At 40.5% G+C, this 20323-nt stretch overlaps 1 long non-coding RNA gene across 9 annotated transcripts in view; it reads left to right on the top strand.

Moving 5' to 3' along the window:
• Positions 1 to 19826, top strand: part of LOC140534170 (uncharacterized) — a 67662-nt gene extending 47836 nt beyond the window's left edge. For 6 of the 9 annotated variants that reach the window (XR_011977191.1, XR_011977190.1, XR_011977196.1 and 3 more), the window contains 3 exons: positions 519 to 649; positions 3385 to 6855; positions 19309 to 19826. This is a non-coding gene — a long non-coding RNA (uncharacterized lncRNA). The remainder of the gene's footprint in view (positions 1 to 518; positions 650 to 3384; positions 6856 to 19308) is intronic. The other 3 variants (XR_011977189.1, XR_011977197.1, XR_011977192.1) reach the window with 1 other exon arrangement.
• The last annotated feature ends 497 nt before the right edge of the window (positions 19827 to 20323 follow it).

The following is a 20323-nucleotide window of genomic DNA, read 5'->3' as shown; positions in this document are numbered from 1 at the left end:
GCCATGACAGGAAACTGAATTGCTTCCATTTGAATTGTCTTAGGAAGATTCTGAGGATCACCTGGTAGGACAAGGAACCAGACACTGAAGTCTGTGCTCTAGCGGAACTGCCAAGTATTCAAACTATGCTTCAGAGAGTGCAACTCCGATGGGCTGACCACGTTGTTCGAATGCAAAATGCACACTCTGCCTCTGATACATATAGACACATACACTCAAGTGCTGTGTTACCCTGGACAAGTCATTTAGCATCTGCAACTGTAAGTCAGTCACAGAAGAAGTATTGAAGAAAGACCTGCATTGGAAAGAGTTTCCTAACCCAGAGTTCCCTCTGCCATCCCATCTCAGGTCTACTGCCCCCCTGCCTCAGTGGTCTCTCTGAGCTATATGAGCTATAATAAGGGCTGAAAACTTGCTACCCTGGAGCAGTGTTTGGTAACTAGGTATCAATCTTGGCAGTAAGGATGATGAATATGATGATGATGATGATGACGGCATTGTTGTTGTTGTTTCTTCAGGCTCTTGTGTAGACTTTGGAGATACAGAAACAAAAAGTAGAAGGGTCCTCTGCTCTCCGGGAGCTTATATTCTACTGGGCCACTCAGTTTGATCTGAGCCATGTGGGAAAGCTGGAGGGGCTGCTGAGGAGGTAAGATCAGCTCTCTCAGGCAAGAGCTGCCTACCCAGGTTAGCCAGGGGATCCATACTATCTGGGGGGGAGGTGATGAGCAAGCCTGGGTAGTGTGAGGCAAGAGTAGGAACCCTCAGAGAGTGGGGAAGGACAATGATGTCCTGTTCCTTCCCCCTCATTTCTTTCTTCAGCCCTCTCTCCTTTCCTCTCAGTGTACCCTGCTCCAGAGCCTCCCTTCCCTTTCTGAGTTATTTGAGTTGGCCCAGACTGGAGATATTCTCAAAGTGCTCCACCCCAGTTCCCCTACCTGTGGACTGAATCAACTCAGTTTGTACTCTGTCCTTGGGAGTCTTTTGTTCTGCCCCCAGCCCCTCCTCTCTATCAGGGGCAGCAATTTCCCAACCTTGTGGTAGGAGAAACCACCTAAGAGTTGTGTGGAGTTGTAGCTCATTGTTGCCTGGGGGAGGGGTCTGCATTCCTAAGGCCTACCCACTTTACTCTCCACCTCCAATCCTATCTTTCGTTTTTTCTTGCATCCCTGGGTACCCCCTTGACTGTAGGAATAATGACTGGCTTTAGCTTTGCCCAGTCTAAGAGAGAGAGTGGGGTTGGGAGTACAGTTGGTGAATATAGTGTCCCCCAAGTGACAAGGACAGCAATCCCCCTATACAGACACACTTGATTCTGAGAGAGCTTGGGGGGCTACTGTATTTGGGGAAGAAGTCAGGGTCCTCCTAATTGTAGTGGGAGAGGGAGACAGATGGGATGGGGAAGTGGTAATCCATCATCCATACCCCTATGCTCCCCAGGAGACCAAGAGAACCTTGGCCCAACCAGGCTTCTCTAGCCATAGCTATATGTATGCACACATACCCTCCCCCCCTCACCCCACACACTCACACACACTCACTCACTCACTCACTCACTCTCTCTCTCTCTCTCTCTGTCTCTGTCTCTCTCCCTCTCTCTCTCTCCCTCCCTCTCTTTCTCTCTCTCTCCCTCCCTCCTTACCTCCCTCCCTCTTCTCTCTCTCTCTCTCTCTCTCTCCCTCTCTCTCTCTCTCTCCCTCTCCCTCTCCCTCTCCCTCTCCCTCTCCCTCTTCCTCTCTCATGCACACACACCTGCACACCATCAGACTGACAAAAAAAGACACAGATACATATGTAGGCACAGGAACAATGATACATAGGTATTCAAAATGACACAGAGACACACTGACTCAGGAAAACAGAAAAATAGGCCCACGAACACACAGTTATTCCTCAACAGATAGTGGCATCCACCCGTAGCCTCCCAGCTGGTCTTCCTGCCTCTGATCTTTCCCTGCTTCAAACACAGACTGATTTAGCTAATGCACAGTTCTGATCATCTTTCTCCCTTGTGAAAAATCTTCCCTGGGGCCTCAATTGCTTAGAGGCTAACATACAAAATACAGCACTGCAGGCTATCCACCATGCCGATCTGACTGTCTTCCAGCTTAGCTCCCACTAGCTCATTGTTATTCAGTCTTTGCAAAGACACTGGAGTGGTTTTCTATTTCCTTCTCTAGCTCATTTTACAGATGTATAAATTGAGGTAAACAGGGTTAAGTGACTTGCCCAGGGTCACAGAGTAAGTGTCTGAGTAAGATGTCAGATCTTCTTGACTACAGGCTCTATTTGTCCACGCAGCTGTCCCTAGCACATAGTAGACACTTAATAAATGCTTACTGACTACTTTCCTGTATAAACCCTGTGCTCAAACTAAACTTATCTGCTCAGGTCTTCCTAAGAGGCAGTGTAGACTCCCATCTTTGTTCTAGTCAGTTCTTCTGCCTGAAATGTCTTTCTTGGTATCTGCTTCAGTTTTCCATCTTTCTTTTTTTCAAACATTTAATTTTTATTTTTCTCAATTTTATATAAACAAAAAAAGGTAACATTCATTTTTTAAAAATTTGAATTGTCAGTTTTCTCCCTGCCCCCCTCCTTAAGAAGGCAAGTATTTTGATACAGATTATACATGGGCAGTCATCAAACAGATATTAGCCACACTGCCAAAGAAAACACAGATCTGAAAAAGAATAATAAAGAAAGTTTAAAAAAATTCTTCAATCTGCATTCAGACTCCATCAGTTCTGTGGAGATGCATAGCATTTTTCATCATAAGTCCTTCAGAATTGTTATAGATCTTTGTATTGCTGAGATTAGCTAAATCACTCACAGCTGATCCTCATACAGTATTGCTGCTACTGTTCACAATGGTCTCCTGGCTCTGCTTACTTCACCTTGCTTTTGTTCATATAAGTCTTCCCAGGCTTTTCTGAAATCATCCTGCTCATCATTTCTTTTGGCACAATATTATTCCACCACAATCATATACTATAATTTGTTCAACCATTCTCCAATTAACGGGCATCCCCTCAGTTTCCAATTCTTTGCTATCACAAAGAGTTGCTTTAAATATTTTTGTACATGTAGGTCCTTTTCTTTTTCCTTTGATTTCTTTGTGGGTACAGACCTAGCAGTGGCATTGCTGGGTTTAAGGGGTATGCACATTTTTGTAGTCCTTTGAGCATAGTTCTAAAATGCTCTCCAGAATGGTTGGATCATTTCACAACTCCACCAACAATGCATTATTATCCCAATTATTTCACATCCCATCTGACATTTTTCATTTTCCTTTTCTATCATATTAGCCAGCCTAAGAGGTGTTAGCAGGTACTACAGGGTTGTTTTAATTTACCTTTCTCTAATCAAGTTTTCCTTCTTTCAAAGGATACTTTTACAAAGCTTTCCCGCCCTGACACTGGTGTTGCTTCCTCTAGGAAGCCTTCTCTGTTCACCTTGGTCTTCTGCAATATCACTCTCTCTCTCTCCTATTCTGGAGGAGTATGCCTCTTTGGACTTTTGCTGTCTTAAGGTGTTCAAACTTGTTTGTTTTAACATTTTGATAACTGTATTTCAGGATGTTTGGTTTTCTTTTAGTCATATGTATTTGTTTTTAACATTCATTTTAAAAATTTTGAGTTCCAAATTTTCTTCATCAATCCCACCTCTTCCCTGCCCAAAGAATAAGATAGAAATTATGCCCATGAAATCATACAAAACATTTCTAGATTAGCCATGTTACAAAACAAAACAATACAAAACAAGAAACATAAAGAAAGTAAAAATGGGTGCTTCAACTGAACTCAGAGTTCATCAGATTTCTAAGAAGATGGATAGCAATTATCATCATGGCTCCTTTGGAATTGTCTTGGATCATTGTGTTATAGCTAAGTCTTTCAGGGTTGACATCCTTACAATATTGCTGTTGCTGTGTACAATGATCCCCTGGTTCTGCTCACTTCACTTGGTATCAGTTCATATAGGTCTTCCCAGGTTTTTCTGAAACAATCTTGCTTATTATTTAGTCTTATGTACATTTAAAAATATGATTCTGAGAAAGGATCCATAGATTCCATCAAATGACCAAAGAGGAATATGATGTATGAAAAGTTAGGAGCCCTGACCCAAGACTGTTAGTTATTTTTCTGTTGCTTTGTTGCACAAACACTGATTAAATGCCAACTGTGTGCGGAGGAGCTCAGAGAGAAAAAGTTTAGAGGAGACAAGGCCCTTGATCTAATGGGGAAAGAGACAGGCACCAGTAATTGCAATATGCATTGTTATTTAATTAATGTCTTTTAAAACTGCAGCAGGGTATAGATCCAAAAGGGTCAGATTTGGAACCAGACAACCAGGGTTTGACTCCCAGCTGCTTACTGTTTGTGTCATATCGGTCACTTAATTTCTTTGAGTCTCCATTTCTTCCTCTATAATATGAGGGACTAGACTACTGAGTGATCTCTAAGATAATGTTCCAGCTTGAAATCCCCAAGTACATTAAAAAGAGCTAACCAAAGAGTCCTGTGAGATCTGAGATTCAGAAGTTGTTATCATGTTACCATGAAGGCAATCAAGGAAGTCTTCCTGCAAGAAGTAGCATTTGCATGGTTGTTGTTTTTTCCTTTTTTGGGGTGGGAGAAGAGGCAATGGAGTAAAGCGACTTGCCTAGGGTCACACAGCTAATAAATGTCTGAGGCCAGATTTGGATGCATTGGGTTTTAAAGAATAAAAAGAAATTCAAGCACTCTAATATAACACCTCCCCAACTAGGGTGGAAGCTGCTCAGGACAGGTACTATGTATTGTTCATCTTTGCATCCTGGCTGGACCCAACTTAGTGAGTATGCAGTGATGTTTGCTTCTGATGATGATTGATGATGACCCAGCACTTGTTTATCCAGAATGACTCAGAGAGTGGGGGCATGAGGAGGCAGAGGTGGAGGTGAGGTCATGAAAACAGAGTTCCAGAGGCCAGCTGGTAAGCAAGACACACTTCCCTGCCACTTTGCATAGGAAAAAGTCATTTGCCTTATGGGTGTTTTCTGCTCTGGGGTTGGGAGTGCCTAGTGCCCAGGTACTCATCTCTTCTCTCTTTGATCGCATCTATCCTTCTCTAGGCAGTGTTTAACCCCCTGTTCTCCACCCTACACTTTTCTGGTTCTCATCTTTCTACCACTCTCCTTAATAATTAGAATTTAGAAACCTCCCCAATTAGACCAGACCAAGATTTATTGATTTGGGTTTTGTTGTTTTGTTTATTTCTTTTGTTTTTTTTCAGACTACCCATATATCACAGCAAGATTCTAGAAAACTCCTTTAAAATGTTGTTCTTCCAATGCACTCCTTAGAAGCTCTGATGTTATTGGATCATAGTATCTAGCCCTAGTCTCTCTCCTAAACTGTACATTACCAAGTGCCATTTTGGACTGAGATGTCCCATAGGCACCTCAAATTCACTATGTCTCAAACTGATATTATTATTTCCCCCCTAAACCCACTCCTCTTCCTGCCTTCCTTATTTCTGTCGGGTACCACATCCTTCTAGTAACCCACAGTTGAAACCAGAATATTCCTCATACTTTCTCACTCCATATGTTGTCAGTTACTAAATCTTGTTTTTTCTACCTCTCCAGCACCTCGCAAATTTATCCCCTTTTTCTAGATTAATATAACCATACCCTACATCTCCCTCGCCCAAGTTCAGGCCCTTATACCCTCTCATCCAGACTATCGCAATATCCTCCTAATTGAACTCCCTATATCAGATCTCCCTACAGTCCAATCTATCCTCCACAAAGCTGCCAAAGTTCATGTGTGATCATACTATCTTCTCAATAAATGCCAGCTACTTCTATAATCAAATATAAACTGCTGTTTAGAATTTAAAGACCTCCACAATCTGATTCCAACTTTCCAGTCTTGTTATATGCTCTTCCCCTCATGGTTCTATATAATTCAGTCAAACTGGCCTTCAATGTGTTTTTCACATATAACCCTCCATTTCCTACCTCTATACATTTATACTGGCCATTCCACATCTCTGGAGTGTACTTCTTACTTTCCTCTGCCTCATCGAGTCTCCAGTCTACTTTAAGACTTAAGTGCCAACTTCTATATGAGTCAGTTACCAGTTCTTGTGCCCCCTATCAACTTGTGTATAATTATATATGCACATCTCTCCTGATGGAATATAAGCTTCTTGAAATCAGAGAAGTGCCTAGTCTAATGCCTGTCTTTGTTTTGCGTGGCAAGGAGACTGCTATGTTCTTTCAGACTGGCATATAGTAGGTGCTCAGTCAATGCTTGTCAGTTGGTTGATTTCCAGAGTTGTGATAGCTCTCTCTGTCTTTAGAGAGTATCTCTAAAAAGATCACTCTGATGTCTCCTATAAGTTCCACACTGGAGAAGAGAGCCTTCCCATTGGTGGAGAAGATCAAATAGCTTCCTTAAAGAACTTTTGGAAAGTAGAAGATAAATAAAGAAAACTCTTTGTTCCACATCACTTACTTGCTTTTCCTTCCTTCTAGCAGCCTCTGATAATAGGTTGGATGAAGGTCACTCATTGCCAGATCCCTACTGCCCTCTCCTTTTCTCCATAAGGTGTAGACTCCTGGGGTCCAGAAAAGAAGACTGCAGCACTTAAGGGAAAATTGAGGCCTGTACCAGGGACTCACTGTGTTGAACCTTGACCATTCTGGAATTGTACATGTCTCATCTCTGAGCAGAACCAAGATATTTATTGTTGGAGAATTCTCACTGACTGGTCTCTTAACCCATGATTCCATAGGAAAGAGGGGAGTTGTCTGTGGGAAAGCCCAGGAAGAGGAAATCAAACTACAGCTTTGGGTGGAAATTAAAGGTCAGTGACTTCTCCCCTGGATAGCTGGAGATCTCTCTTGCAGTTTGTTTTTCTCATATGAGGGTATTGGGGAAAGCATTCTGTCTAATTCTGTCTAAGATAGACAGAAATTCTGTCTAAAGATAGAATAAAGAAGGGGTGTAAAAGGCAAGGAAAGAGGATTAAAGGGAAAGGATTAACAGTGGCTTCAAAATGAATAGGATTATAGAATTTGGATATGTAAGGGACCTTAGGGATCACCCAATCCAACCTTTTCATCTTACATATGAGGAAACTATGACCCAGAGAGGGGAAAATGGCTTTTGTAAGATCACCCAAAATTCAGTTGCAGAGAACCAGGTCTTGTGGTACTAGATGTGGTGCTCTTTCTCCTGCCTTAATGGTGGTCTGACTGACAGTGAGGCAGCAAGCATTATTAATAAATATTTGAAGTTTTTTGGAGATTGGAGCAAGATAGCAAATCTTTTAAAAATATTTTTTTATTTTGTTTTTTTCTCAATTACACATAAAATTTTTAACATTTATTTTTTATAATTTTTGAGTTCTAAATTCCCTTCCTTCTTCCCCTCTCCTTTCCTTGAGAAGGCAAACACTTTGATATAGATTATATATGTATAGTCATACAAAACATTGTAGCCATGCTGCAAAAGAGAACACAGACCCTTTGCCCTCCCCCCGCAAAAAAGTAAAATAAAGCAAGTTTTAAAAGTACTTTTCAATCTGCATTTAGACTCAGTTCTTTCTCTGGAGGTGGATAGCATTATTCATCATAGATCCTTCAGAATTGTCTTAGATTATTATATTTCTGAACATAGCTAAACTTTCAGGTTCATCATCATTATAATATTGCTGTGTACAATGTTCTCCTGGCTCTGCTTACTTCACTTTGCATCAGTTCATATAAGTCTTTCCAGGTTTTTCTGAAGTCCTCCTGCTTATCATTTCTCATAGCACAAGTGTTCCATCACAACCATATGCCATCACTTGTTCAGCCATTCCCCAGTTGATGGACATCCCTTCAGTTTCCAATTCTTTGTCACCACAAAAAGAGCTGCTATAAATATTTTCGTACATATAGGTCCTTTTCCTTTCCCTTTGATTCTCTTTGGAGTACAGATGTAATAGTAGTATTTCTGGTTTAAAAGGTATGCACAGTTTTATAGTTCTTTGGGCACAGTTCCAAATTGCTTTCCAGAATGGTTGAATCAGTTTATAAGCCCACCAAGAGTGCATTAGTGTCCCAATTTTTCTATATCCCCCTCCAATATTTGTCATTTTCCTTTTCTCTCATATTATCCAATCTGGTAAATATGAGCTGGTGCCACACAGGTTTAATTTGAATTTATCTAATCAATAGTAATTTAAAGCATTTTTTCATATGACTAGAGATATCTTTGATTTCTTCTTCTAAAAACTGCCTGTTTATATCCTTTGGCCGTTTATCAGTTGAGGAATGACTCATGTTCTTGTAAAATTTTCTCTTTATCTTTGAGAAATGAGACCTTTATCAGAGAAACTTGCCATAAAAATTTCTCCACTCCCCCACCCCAGTTTCCAGCTTTTCTTCTAACTTTTTCTGCATTGGTTTTGTTTGTGCAGAATTATCCATCTTACATCCTCTAATGCTCTCTCTTTTTTGTTTGGTAATAAGTCTTTATTTTTATTCGTGATGTTCATCCCTGATTGCCCTTCATTGAAAGCCCAGAGAGGCTATGACTTAAGCATAATCACACGGCACTTGACTGAGATGAGAACCTTGATTTTTCGGTCTCCAGTTGCAGTTTTCTTCCCATGTCCAATTTGTCCTCACCCAGATTTTGACCTGGATCTTAAAAAGAAAAGTCAAGTCAATCAAATCAAGAACAAGCATTTATTAAACATGTACTATGTGCCAGTCACCACTGTGTTAAGCTCTTTGTTAAACAACAAATGACTCTCCCCTCAATTGTTTTTTAACCTAACAAAACATACACACACACACACACACACACACACACACACACACACATATGCACACACTTCACATGTGCACTTTAACCCTGGAAGTCCATTTGGGGATTTGCTTAATAAAGAGTCCCAATAGCTTGCAAATGGCCCAGGCTAAATATCGCCTTCAAGTACACATGAAAGAAAATGACTGCTTTATGTTTTTGTTTTCTTGGGCTGCAACTGTGAGGGGGGGAGCAGGGATGACTGAGGGCACTTAAGTCAAGCTCTGCCTAATGGAGCAAGATTCCCTTTTTTTAAAAAAAAATTAATTTATTTATTTGTTTTCAGTTCTCAACAATCACTTCCATAAGTTTTAAATTTTCTTCCTCTCCCTCCCCGAGACAGCATGCAGTCTTATATGGGTTCTACACATACATTCTCATTCAATACATTTTCACATTAGTCATGTTGCATTAGAAGAATTAAAAAGGATGGGAGAAACCATGAGAAAAACCAAACCAAAACATCACACAAGAAAAAATAGTCTGCTTTATTTTGAGTTCTGATTCCACAGTTCTTCCTCTGGGTGTGGATGGCATTTTGCCTCAAGAATCCTTTGGGAATGTTTTAGGTCCTTGCATTGCTGTGAAGGGTTAAGTATATCAGAAACAGTCCTCGTACACTGTGGCTGTTACTGTGTATAATGTTCTCCTGGTTCTGCTCATTTCACTCAGCCTCAGTTCATATAAGTCTTTCCCGGTTTTTCTGAGGTTGAACTGTTCATCATTTCTTATAGCACAATAGTATTCCATTACATTCATATTCCACCACTTGTTTAGCCATTCCCCCATTGATGGGCATCCCCTCCGTTTCCAGTTCTTGGCCACTGCAAAAAGAGTTGCTATAAATATTTTTGTACATGTGAGACCTTTTCCCATTTTCATGATCTCTTTGGGATACAACCCTAGAAGCGATATTGTTGAGTCAAAGGATATGCACATTTTTGTAGCCCTTTGGGCACAGTTCCAAATTGCTCTCCAGAATGGCTGGATCAGCTCACAGCTCCACCAACAATGAATTAGTGTCCCAACTCTCCCACGTCCTCTCCAACTTTTATCATCTTCTTGTTCTGTCATGTTAGCCAATCTGATAGGTGTGATGTGGTACCTCCAAGTTGTTTTGATTCGCATCTCTCTAATCAATAGTGATTTAGAGCATTTTTTTCATATTACTATAGATAGCTTTAATTTCTTCCTCTGAAAATTGCCTGTTCATATCCTTTGACCACTTATCAACTGGGGAAAGATTCCCTTTGCTTCATTCTTTTGCTCCCAGAGCCCAGCCTTTCCTGTGCTGAGAGGTCTCTGCAACAGTGATGCTTTAACTGTTAATACAGTTGAAACAAGTCCTTTTCTTTGTATGTTCTTCATGTCTAATGTCCATCTCTCTTGCTGCAGTTTCTTCTTTTTGAGCCTTTTCTGGAAATAGAAGCAGGTTTTTGGACAAGGACAATGTAGACATTGTCTGCCTATGCATATTTGTTCCAACGGTTTTATTTTTCTCTTTTTGGTTCCGTTTGAGGACTGGTCTGAGAGAAAGTAAATGTTTCTTAACTGAAAACTTAAATTATATTTAAAAAAATAGAACCATAGAAAGAGATTTGAAAGATTATGTAGGTTTTTTAAAGTTCTGAACTTAACAAACATTGGAAAAAATGGACATTTCCATATATATAGAACGGAGAAAGAGGATTGATTGTATGTAAAACTTTGAAGTGAGATCATTCAGTTCAACTCTATGGATAAAAAAAGTTTTATTGATGATCTGTCTTTATATAAAAGTCATTTCTGGAAATACTCTTCTTTCACTACTTCCCACTCCTCCACCACTGGGTTGAGCGTGATTTTAAGAAAGAAAACAGCTAAGCAGAAACATCTAATACTGGGACCTTGTTGGACAAGGGATCTTGTTGGACAATACTTTGTCCCTAATAGTCAAATGCTCTCATTTAACAGATAAGGAAACTGAGGAAGATGTAGAGAGGCAAGTGAATTACCTATGCTCCCGAAGGAAGTGATCATCAAGGCTGAAGTAGAATTCAAACTTCTTACAAATCTATCTAGGAACAAGTACAAACTGATAACACATGAAAAAATGGAATGAACAAGAGGCCAGAAGGGGGCAGAGTTACAGAGCCAGAGATTCCAACAGCTACAAGGGACTTCTAAGACCCCCTAGATCCCTTATGTGTTGGACATGTTTTAGTTGGGATCCAAGGAACCCAACAAATGGTTCATCTAGCTTCTGCTTGAAGATTTCTCCAAAGTGGTGAATCTATTACTTCTAGAGGTAGCCCAGTCTATTCTGAGGCAATGTTAATGGACTGGAAGCCTTTATTTACATAATTTTAATCCATTCTTTTGCAGTTTCTATCCACCTGTCTAAATTCTGCCCCTTGAGGCAAAGCAGATCCATTGTAATCCCCACTCTACATGAAATCCCTTCATACCTGAAGACAGCTCTCATTCCTCTGCCAAAGTCCTGAAGTAGAAATTACAGGCCTTGAGTTTCAGATCCCTATCTTCCAAATGATTAGCTGTGTGACCTTGGGCAAATCCTTCACTTCCTCAGGTCTCATCTTCCTCATTTCTAAAATACGGGGTTGGACTAGTTCACTTCTAATATCTCTTTCATATCTAAATCTACCATTCTATGACTCTGATGCTATTTTTTCTTTTCCAGGCTCAATATCCCCAATTCTTTCAGTCAATCCTCATTTGTACAGCATGTTTTCTGGTCAACTGGCCATCCTAGTTACTATATTCTAGACATCTTCTACTTCCTCTGTGTCTTTTTTCAAATATAGTACCTAGAACTGAACAAAACACTCTAGACTTGGCCTGATCAAAGCAAAATGTGGTGGAACAATTGCTTCTTTTATTCTGTGCCTCAGTGCGAAAGGATGACATTAGCTTTGTTGGCTGCCATATTTTCTTATCAAACCCCATAGATTTGTTTCATAGGAGTAGTGTAGCCATACCTCCCCCATCTGCTATTTGTGGAGGTGATTTTAGATCCAAAGTAAGGAATTTTGTGTTTATCCATATCAAATGCCATTGTGGTTTGGCCCATTGTTTTAATCTTTCAAGATAGTTTTGAATCTGGGCTGCCATTCAATATGTCAGCTATCTCTCAGAGCTTTGATAAGCATGTGACTGAATATACTTATATTGTTCCAAGGGAGGATTTCTTTGGGAGGGGGTGAGTACTTGGGAAGTGACAGAAATATAAAAATAGTATCAATAAAACACTGAAAAACACACCGAAGAAAACAAATGGTTCTGGGGGGTACACAAACACAATGATTTTATTGCTATTGGTTTAAATTTAACATGCACTTTTAAAAAAGAAAATGTGTAACAGAAGTTTGAAGTTTCAAATGCAATCTTCTTTTTTTGTCCTTGAATGTCAGAATGTTTGCATTTGTCAGTGATTAAGCTCATAATTTAAAAGAAACTTAAAAACCAAAACACTGACAAAGAAGCTATCCACGCCTTGATCCAATTAAGACACAAGGCTCTGACTAACATTTATTGTGTGATCCAAGACAAGCGTCTTCCTCTCCCTTTACTAGAGTCACTCTTCTTCCAGCATTTAGGTTCAGTTTAATTCAACAAGCATTTATTAAGCACCTACAGTGGGCAAGGAGCCATGCTAGGAGATGGAAATACAAAGACAAAGAGGTTACATAGAGATTAATGAACTGCACCTAGAGTCAGGAAGCCACGAGTTCACATGTCGCCTTACTAGCTATGTGACCCAAGGCAAATCATTTAACTCAATCGACTTCAGTTTCCTCATCTGTAAAATGGGGATAATAATACTAATAGCACCTATCTTCAATAAAATGAGATAATATTCATAAAGTGCCTTGCAGACCTTAAAGTCCTCTAGATACTCGAGCTATTGCTGTTATTCAAGTCAAACATTCAGGTGTGGGGAGGTCTGTTTGACTGCTACCATCTCATTTCTGATAGAATGATTCTTGTGAAGAGCTTTCACACATCCCTGAAATCTTCCAGGAAGAGAGGTCCATGGATTGATGATGACAAGCATGAGAAACCATGAAGATGCCAATGAACATGCTGTGTGGTAGTAGGGGGTCCACATAAGATAGTGATTGGCTCTGTTGAAACACAAAGTCATCACTGTAGTTTTTTTGTCTTTGTTTTTTTAAGACAAGTGAGGACTCTCAAAGATAGTGAGGACTCTCAAAGGAAGAACCTTATGGGTAATGGGGAGTTCCTAAAATTTCTTGAATAGAGCAGGAGTCACATCTTTTTACACAGAATTCCCTCTATCCCTTGACCTTCTATCTCGATACCCTCTCCCTCCCTCCCAGTATCCTCTGTCAGCCTCCCCATTCTCTCCTTTTTTGTTGTCTTCTCTAGTCACTGAATGTTCCCACAGTCTTCCAAATGCCCCTCCAGCCCCTGCCTCACTTCCCCAGTGACCTCCCATCCCTTGCTGTGTAACTGATGAACTATTCCAATTTAACAAAGCAGGGTCAATTGGGTTCTGCCTTACTACTCCCTCCCTCCCTATCCTCAAGGTCCTTTGGGAACAGCTCCAATGCCTGTGAACCAGCCGAAGGATATGGTCCCATTCTCAGAAGACAATTTATAGCTATGAGTCAAGGAGCGCATTTTAATGAAGTTACAAAAGTAGGTTAATGGGCTGTGGCCATTTTTCTCCCCCTGTCTTCCTTGCCCCCCTCCCCACCCTTGTGCTGATAAATGTTACTTCTTTAAGTCAGCACCATGGAGAGGGAGCTCTAGAGCATCTCCCCCATTCTCCTGCTTCCCAACCAGGACCAGCCTTCACAAGACACTTGAGAATTGATCCTAGGATTAAAGTCATTCAGCAAAATGCCCAGTTTCCTTCAGGGACCTATTCCAGATTCTTACATGCCTTCCTATTGAGCTTTCCACAATGGCTAATCCTAATCCTCCATGCTGCTCCCTTTTCTGGAGCCAAGTTAGTGAGAAGGCTCAGGAAAAGAGGAACACATTTGGAGGGATGAATTGGGGTAGGTGTTGGATGAGAAGTTGAGATGGGGTTTGGAGACTTAAGAGTATTGAGGCAGGAGCACCCATGAATTCTGGCCTTTTGTCCTAAAGATATTAATGAATCGGTTTCTTTTTGAAATGGGATAGTAAAGTGACAAAAGGCTAAATGAAATAAGCCCAAGAAGGTATGGCAGTTTGCATTTTTGGGACTCAGTTATTCAGTGGTAACTGTCCTCTCCATGTCCCTTTACAGTCTACAAAGCACTTTTCCCACAACACTCTTGTAACTTATTAGTTATCAGTGTTTTGGTCTTCTCCATTTTACATATAAGGCAATGGAGTCTCCTATTAAGGAATAGTCTAGGTGCCATACCTAAGAAGTGACAAAGTAAGTAGATGAACCTACATCTCCTAGTTCTGTGTCTAGCACTCTATATGTTCCTACCACTAGCCCTCCAGACCAGCCTTCAAGGATCCTCTATCAATAACTGTCTTCTTAAAATCATCTCTAGTTAATTTTCTCTATAGCCTAGAGCCTCTACCTCTTACTTCCCTTTCTCCCACCTCTTAACTTCTCTGCTTGCCCTCAACAACCTTATCCTGTATTCCCCTCCTCCAAGAAGGTATCTGTGATTAACCTGTTTTCCCTCTGCAGTGATGGCCCTCGTTTGCCTCATCCTCTTTTGCTGTCATTACTGCTTCTGTTTCTGGCTCTCTGAGCCCCATGTCCAATTTGAAGATCCTAGGGTACATGACCTTTACCTCTGAGACACAACTTAACTCTGTCAGAAGCAACGTGTCCACCCATGGAGGGCAGGGTAGGGAGGGCATTGACATATAGGCTCAAGAATAGGTATAGGGGACACAAAATGATCCCAAGGCATCCTTAAGGTTTCTAGCTGCCTCAACCTACTGTCTGGTCCCTTTGGCTCCCACCACCACTCCCTTTCCTCTGCAATGCAGCATCACATCTGTGACCTCCCTCAAGAGCAAAGGTCCTTCTCCACCAATTCCCTTGACCTAATGTCCTAACAAACAGGATTGTTAGCACAGGGGGATGACAGGAAGAGAATACTACGAATGGGGTCAAAGGGTCTAGGATTTGGCTGTTCTGTTCTCTTTGGTCTCAGCTTCCTTCCCCAGGGATTCTAAAAGTCACCCATACCAGAAAATCCTGATTCTAGCACTAGTCCAGCATGACCCTCCTACAACAAATGATATGCAGTGCAGAGGAGTGCTACATCTCAACTAGAAACACATCTAGCTTACATCAACCAGATAGTAACAAACAGCCCACAGCAGTCCAACGATAACAGCCCAAACGATGCAGTACAGTGAAACTCAGACCTGATTCAAGTGACTTTTTATTATTCTAAGTAAGAAGGAAGAGGCACAGCATGGGACGTGTGGTTTAAGGAAAGCTGAATTGAGATTTAAACAAGTGACCTACGCTCTTCTAGTCCTGGTATCACCACCAATTCTGGAGATTATCTTGGGCAAATCACTTCCCCTCTCCAGCTTCAGTTTCCTCATCTGTCAAATAAAGAGGCTGGGTTCTAACATTCCCATGCTTCCTTTCTCAACTGAGATACAATCTTTAGGTCAGGGGTTCTTAACATTTTTGTATATCCTGGGCCTCTTTGGCAGTCTGATGAAACCTACTGGATCCCTTCTCAAAACAATATTTTTAAATGAGTGAAATAAAATACAGAAGATTACAAAGAAGGGAGGGGGAGGGAACAAGCATTTATTAAACACCTATTATGTGCCAGGTACTATGCTAAGAGCTTGCAGATTTCTCATTTGATCCTCACAACCACTCTGGGAGGTAAATGCTATTATTATCCCCATTTTACAGTTGAGATAACTGAGGCACACAGATTAAGGGACTTTTCCAGGGTCATATAGCTAGTAAATGTCTGAAACTGGATTTGAACTCAGGTCTTCCAAACTCCAGGTCAGGAAACCAATTATATTGAAATATAGTTTCAAGATATTTTACAAAGCGAGTTTCTAACCTCTAGGTTAAGAACTCTTGCTTTAGAAGATTTTTAGGTTGCTGAATCATTTAGTCCTTCTTTTTACCAACAAGAAACACAGATAAATCTGTAGAGGGAGAGGTGAGAGGGCAAAGAGATAGTGAAATGGGGTGAGAACTTCTGGAACCATTTTCTGAATATTAACTAATTAACTAAATAAAAATTAGGTGCAGAACTATGACTAGAAATTTTTGCACCTGGATCAAGTATCATGTTAGGAAAGACTTATTTGTATGGGGAGGGAGTAGGGGAGAAGCATATCCTAGGGTGGTGATGTCACTCTTCTCTAAATATTTGTTTAGGTTCTACCTTAGTTCCCATCATCTTACCCAAAAAGCCATGTCAACAAAAAATAAAAGAGATATTTTTTTAAGAGCAATTGTGTAATATAACACATTACCTGAGTCTGACAGTGTACACAGTCCCATTTCTCTAGCCTCTCTGCTGAAAAGAAGAATTTTTTACCTCTTCTCTAGGGACAAGCTTTGTCATGAGTTTAGTGTTTCACTCTATCATTCTTCTTTCCATTTACATTATTTTAATCATTATGTATCTTGTTTTTCTAGTTCTGCCTATGTCCCTCTGCCTCAGTTCGTCTACCTTCCCGTGCTTCTCTGAATTCTGCATTTTGTTGACATTATTCAGTCATTTCAGTCATGTATAACCCTCTGTGATCCCATTTGGGTTTTCTTGGCAGAATGGTTTGCCGTTTCCTTCTCCAGCTCATTTAACAGATAAAGAAACTGAGGCAAGCAGAATTAAGTGACTTGCCTAGGGTCATACAGGTAGTAAGTGTCAGAGGTCAGATTTGAACTCAGGTCTTCCTTAGTCCAGGCCCAGCACTCATCCATTGTACCACCTAGCTGTCCTGAATTCTTCATAGTCATCATTTATTATGGCACAGTAATATTCTGTTACATTCATGGACCACTGTTCATTTAACCATTTCCCAATAGATAGGCATCTTCTTTGTTCCTAGTTCTTTGCTACCACAAAAAAGTATTGTTCTGACTTCTTTGGTGTTCATGGGGTATTTCTTTCTGTCTTTGACTTCCTTGTGTTATATTTCTAGAAAGCATCCTCTAAATTTTTTGGCCCAGAATAAACCCTGGCAGTGCTGCCCTAGTATAGCTCTGATTAAGTGTCTACTGTTTGCAGAGCACTTAGAGCATTGTGCAAAGTGCTTGATGAGATGTGAGGTGCAGGTGAGACACAGTCCATACTCTCATGGATTCAATTAGCAAGAGTGAGGCACAAATATCGATGACTGTGTGACAAGGATAGTAGCGATAGTGGTGAGGCCCATGGGTGACAAGGAGGTTGTCCTTGTGCATAGTTTGAAGGGAGGCAGAGCAGACATCTCTCACCTCTTCTTCTCCCACCTTTCTCCAAAGGAGACTTTCATTCCTTCCAGGAAGGGAAGCAGGAGGTTGAGGCCAGAGGCTACTGTTTGCTTTCCTCAGAGAGAGGGGGTCCTGGGTGAGGAATATATCTGTCTGCTCCCTTAAATATTATTAGTCTAGAGAATACAGTCAAGTTCAAGCTAACTTTTGACAGCTTTTTCATTTCTGGGGGAAAGGGAACCCCAAACTCTATATCCAAGTCTTGACCCCCTTCCCACCAATTCCATAATGAACACACATAGTAAATAGCAAAATCTCATTTATCCAAATCAGAGCAAACAGGAATCAGAGAAAATGTACAAAGGAGGATATATAGTAGAGAATACAGAGGGAAGGAGTTCTCCAACCAAGAGAGATGGTGCTTTGGGAGCAACTCATTTCAGCCCAACCAAGAGGGAGGGTCCTGGATCTCAACCACGGGAAGGTTCCCCAAAATCTCTAGAGTAGCAGGCTAGAAATAGCAACTTGATGGAGACTGCTTACTCCTCTCCTGTTTTCCCAGTCTTTTCCTTCAGCAACCTGAAGGCTCTTCCATCTTTTTTCTCCAAGCTGAAAGCCAACTTGAAGACTTGCTTGGAGAGTCCCCCTCAAAGGAGGACTGGATCTCTCTGGCCTTATACTAACTCTGCCCAGGGCATTCATCTCCACCAACAGGGAGTAAGTTCCATACCGACAGGCTTTGGGACAGGGGTTACAACTATAATACACAATATGATGTGCGTATGTGTGACTTTAATATACAATGTTAGCTCATAAGTACATTAGAAAGATACAGAACAAAGTTTTGCATGAGGTCCTCTGGCAATGGGTAGAAAAAGAGGGTCCTGCCCCGGTATTATGATCAGACCTCAGGAGAACCTTCCTGATGGGGGGAAGTGTGAGATAGATGAGCAAAGCAGGTTTTGGTCAGATAACTCCTCTAGGGCTTGGAGAACCCATAATCCAATGACATAGAGAAAAGAGCACAGTAGAGTCAGCCCTGAACCCAGGAATTGGATTCAAGACACTGGCAGGTCACTTAAACTGTTGATGCTTTATTCAAGTCTCTAACATCTATATGTTGCAGGTAGGGGGCAGGGACTTGCATGTTGAAAGTAGGGAGGATTGCAGGAAGGTGGAAGGAGAGCAAAAAAAAACCACACCCAGGATGATGATGTCACTTCCTTCAAAAATCTTTTTTAGTTTATATCATAGTTCCCACCACCTTACTCAAAAAGTCATCCATGCCTTGTAAAAACAAAAGAGATTTTTTACAAAGCATTTTTGGAATATAACACATCACCTGAGTTTGACACTATACACTAAATCCCATACCTATAGCCTCTCTGCAAAGAAGGTAGGGAAGTGAATTTTCTTATCTCTTCTTTGAGGACAAGCTTTGTCATGATTTTAATGTTTGGTCATCTTTAAGATTTGTGTTAAGACTAAGATGCAGAGAAAATATAGATAACCTACCTGGGAAGAAGGAGTTTCTTCACTTGGAAGTTCCTTACATTAATGAAACCAAAGATCTAGTCCCTAACTTTAGAGTTGAAGAAATTGTGGTTTGAAATTGGATCTATGTCCTCAAAGTCACTAAACTGTGTATATTTTTTCATCCAGCAATATTAGTCCTATACTCTGAAGAAATCAAAGAAAGAAGAAAAGGGCCCATAGGGTAACTAGGGTGTAGTAGGGTGTACTAAGTATACATAGGGTGTACTGGGGACAGATCACAGTGGATAAATCAAGGGACTGGGAGTCAGGAAAAATGTAGTTTGATTCCTGATTCATATACTTTCTAGCTGTGAAATCTTAAGCAAATCGCTTCATCTCAGTCTGCCTCAGTTTCCTTATCAGTAAAATAAGAATCCTAATAATACCTAGCTCCCAGGATTGCTGTGAGGACTAAATGGAATAATATTTGTAAAGTACTTTGCAAACCTGAAAGTGTCTTACAAATGCCACTTCCTATGTTTATGATTATTATCATTACATGTGCAAAAATATTTGTAACACCTGTTTTTGTTATAGCAAAGAACTGCAAACAAAGGAATTGATACCTATTGATACCTAATGTCTGAATAAATTGTAATATATGAATGGAATGGAATATTATTGCATCATAAGAGATGAGAAAAGGGACAATTTCAGAGAAACCTGGGAAGTCTTGTATGAACTGATGCAAAGTGAAGCAAACAGAACCAGGAAATAATATGCAATGCATACAATGATATAAAGGAAAAGATCAATGACAAGACACTAAAAAAATGGAAAGCTTTGAAATAATGACCAAGTTTTTCCAAAAGAAGAGAGAGAAGAAGGTACTTCCCCTGTCTCTTTGAAGAAGTAGGAGACTGTGAGTGTGGAACACTGCCTATAGCAGACTTTTTCCTTATGTTGGTTAGTTTTGCTGAACTATTTTTTCCCTCTTTTTATTCTTTGTTGTAAAGAATGGATCTCTGGGAAGGGGAAGAAAGAGATACATTAGGATATGTAAACAATGTTAAAACAAAAGATATTAATAAAATTTCATTTTAAGAAGTATGCTATATGCTCTGTGTTACCCCCTTTTTCCTATTCAAACTCACAAGTTAGGTTCTTTAGGATATAACTATTTCATACTTAAGGTATTCTGTGTGTCCATACTCCTAAAACTATAGCCCATGAGCCCCATCACTGTTTTTCCTTTTCAGTAGTCAGCCAAGGAGAACACTAACTCAAAAAGAAAAAGAAAGGCATTTACTGAATCAACATAGCCAGAATGATAACAACAAACCATCTTCCTCATAAACCTGGGGTACATTCTCCCACAAATACAACATCAGGAGAAAGAGTGGGTACACAGAGTATTCTAGGCAGTGTCCTCCTGCACACACACACACACACACACACACACACACACACACACACACACACACACACACACACACACACACACACACACACACACACACACACACACACACACACACACACACACACACACACACACACCCTCTATCACCACCATCAATATCTCTTTGTTATCTCCTCTTCAGTCATAATG

Source organism: Notamacropus eugenii, chromosome 3 (assembly GCF_028372415.1).
Source record: "Notamacropus eugenii isolate mMacEug1 chromosome 3, mMacEug1.pri_v2, whole genome shotgun sequence".
NCBI classification, from domain to species: Eukaryota; Metazoa; Chordata; class Mammalia; order Diprotodontia; family Macropodidae; genus Notamacropus; species Notamacropus eugenii.
Note: the sequence above shows the minus strand (reverse complement) of the source record. Positions and strands in the feature narration are given on the sequence as shown.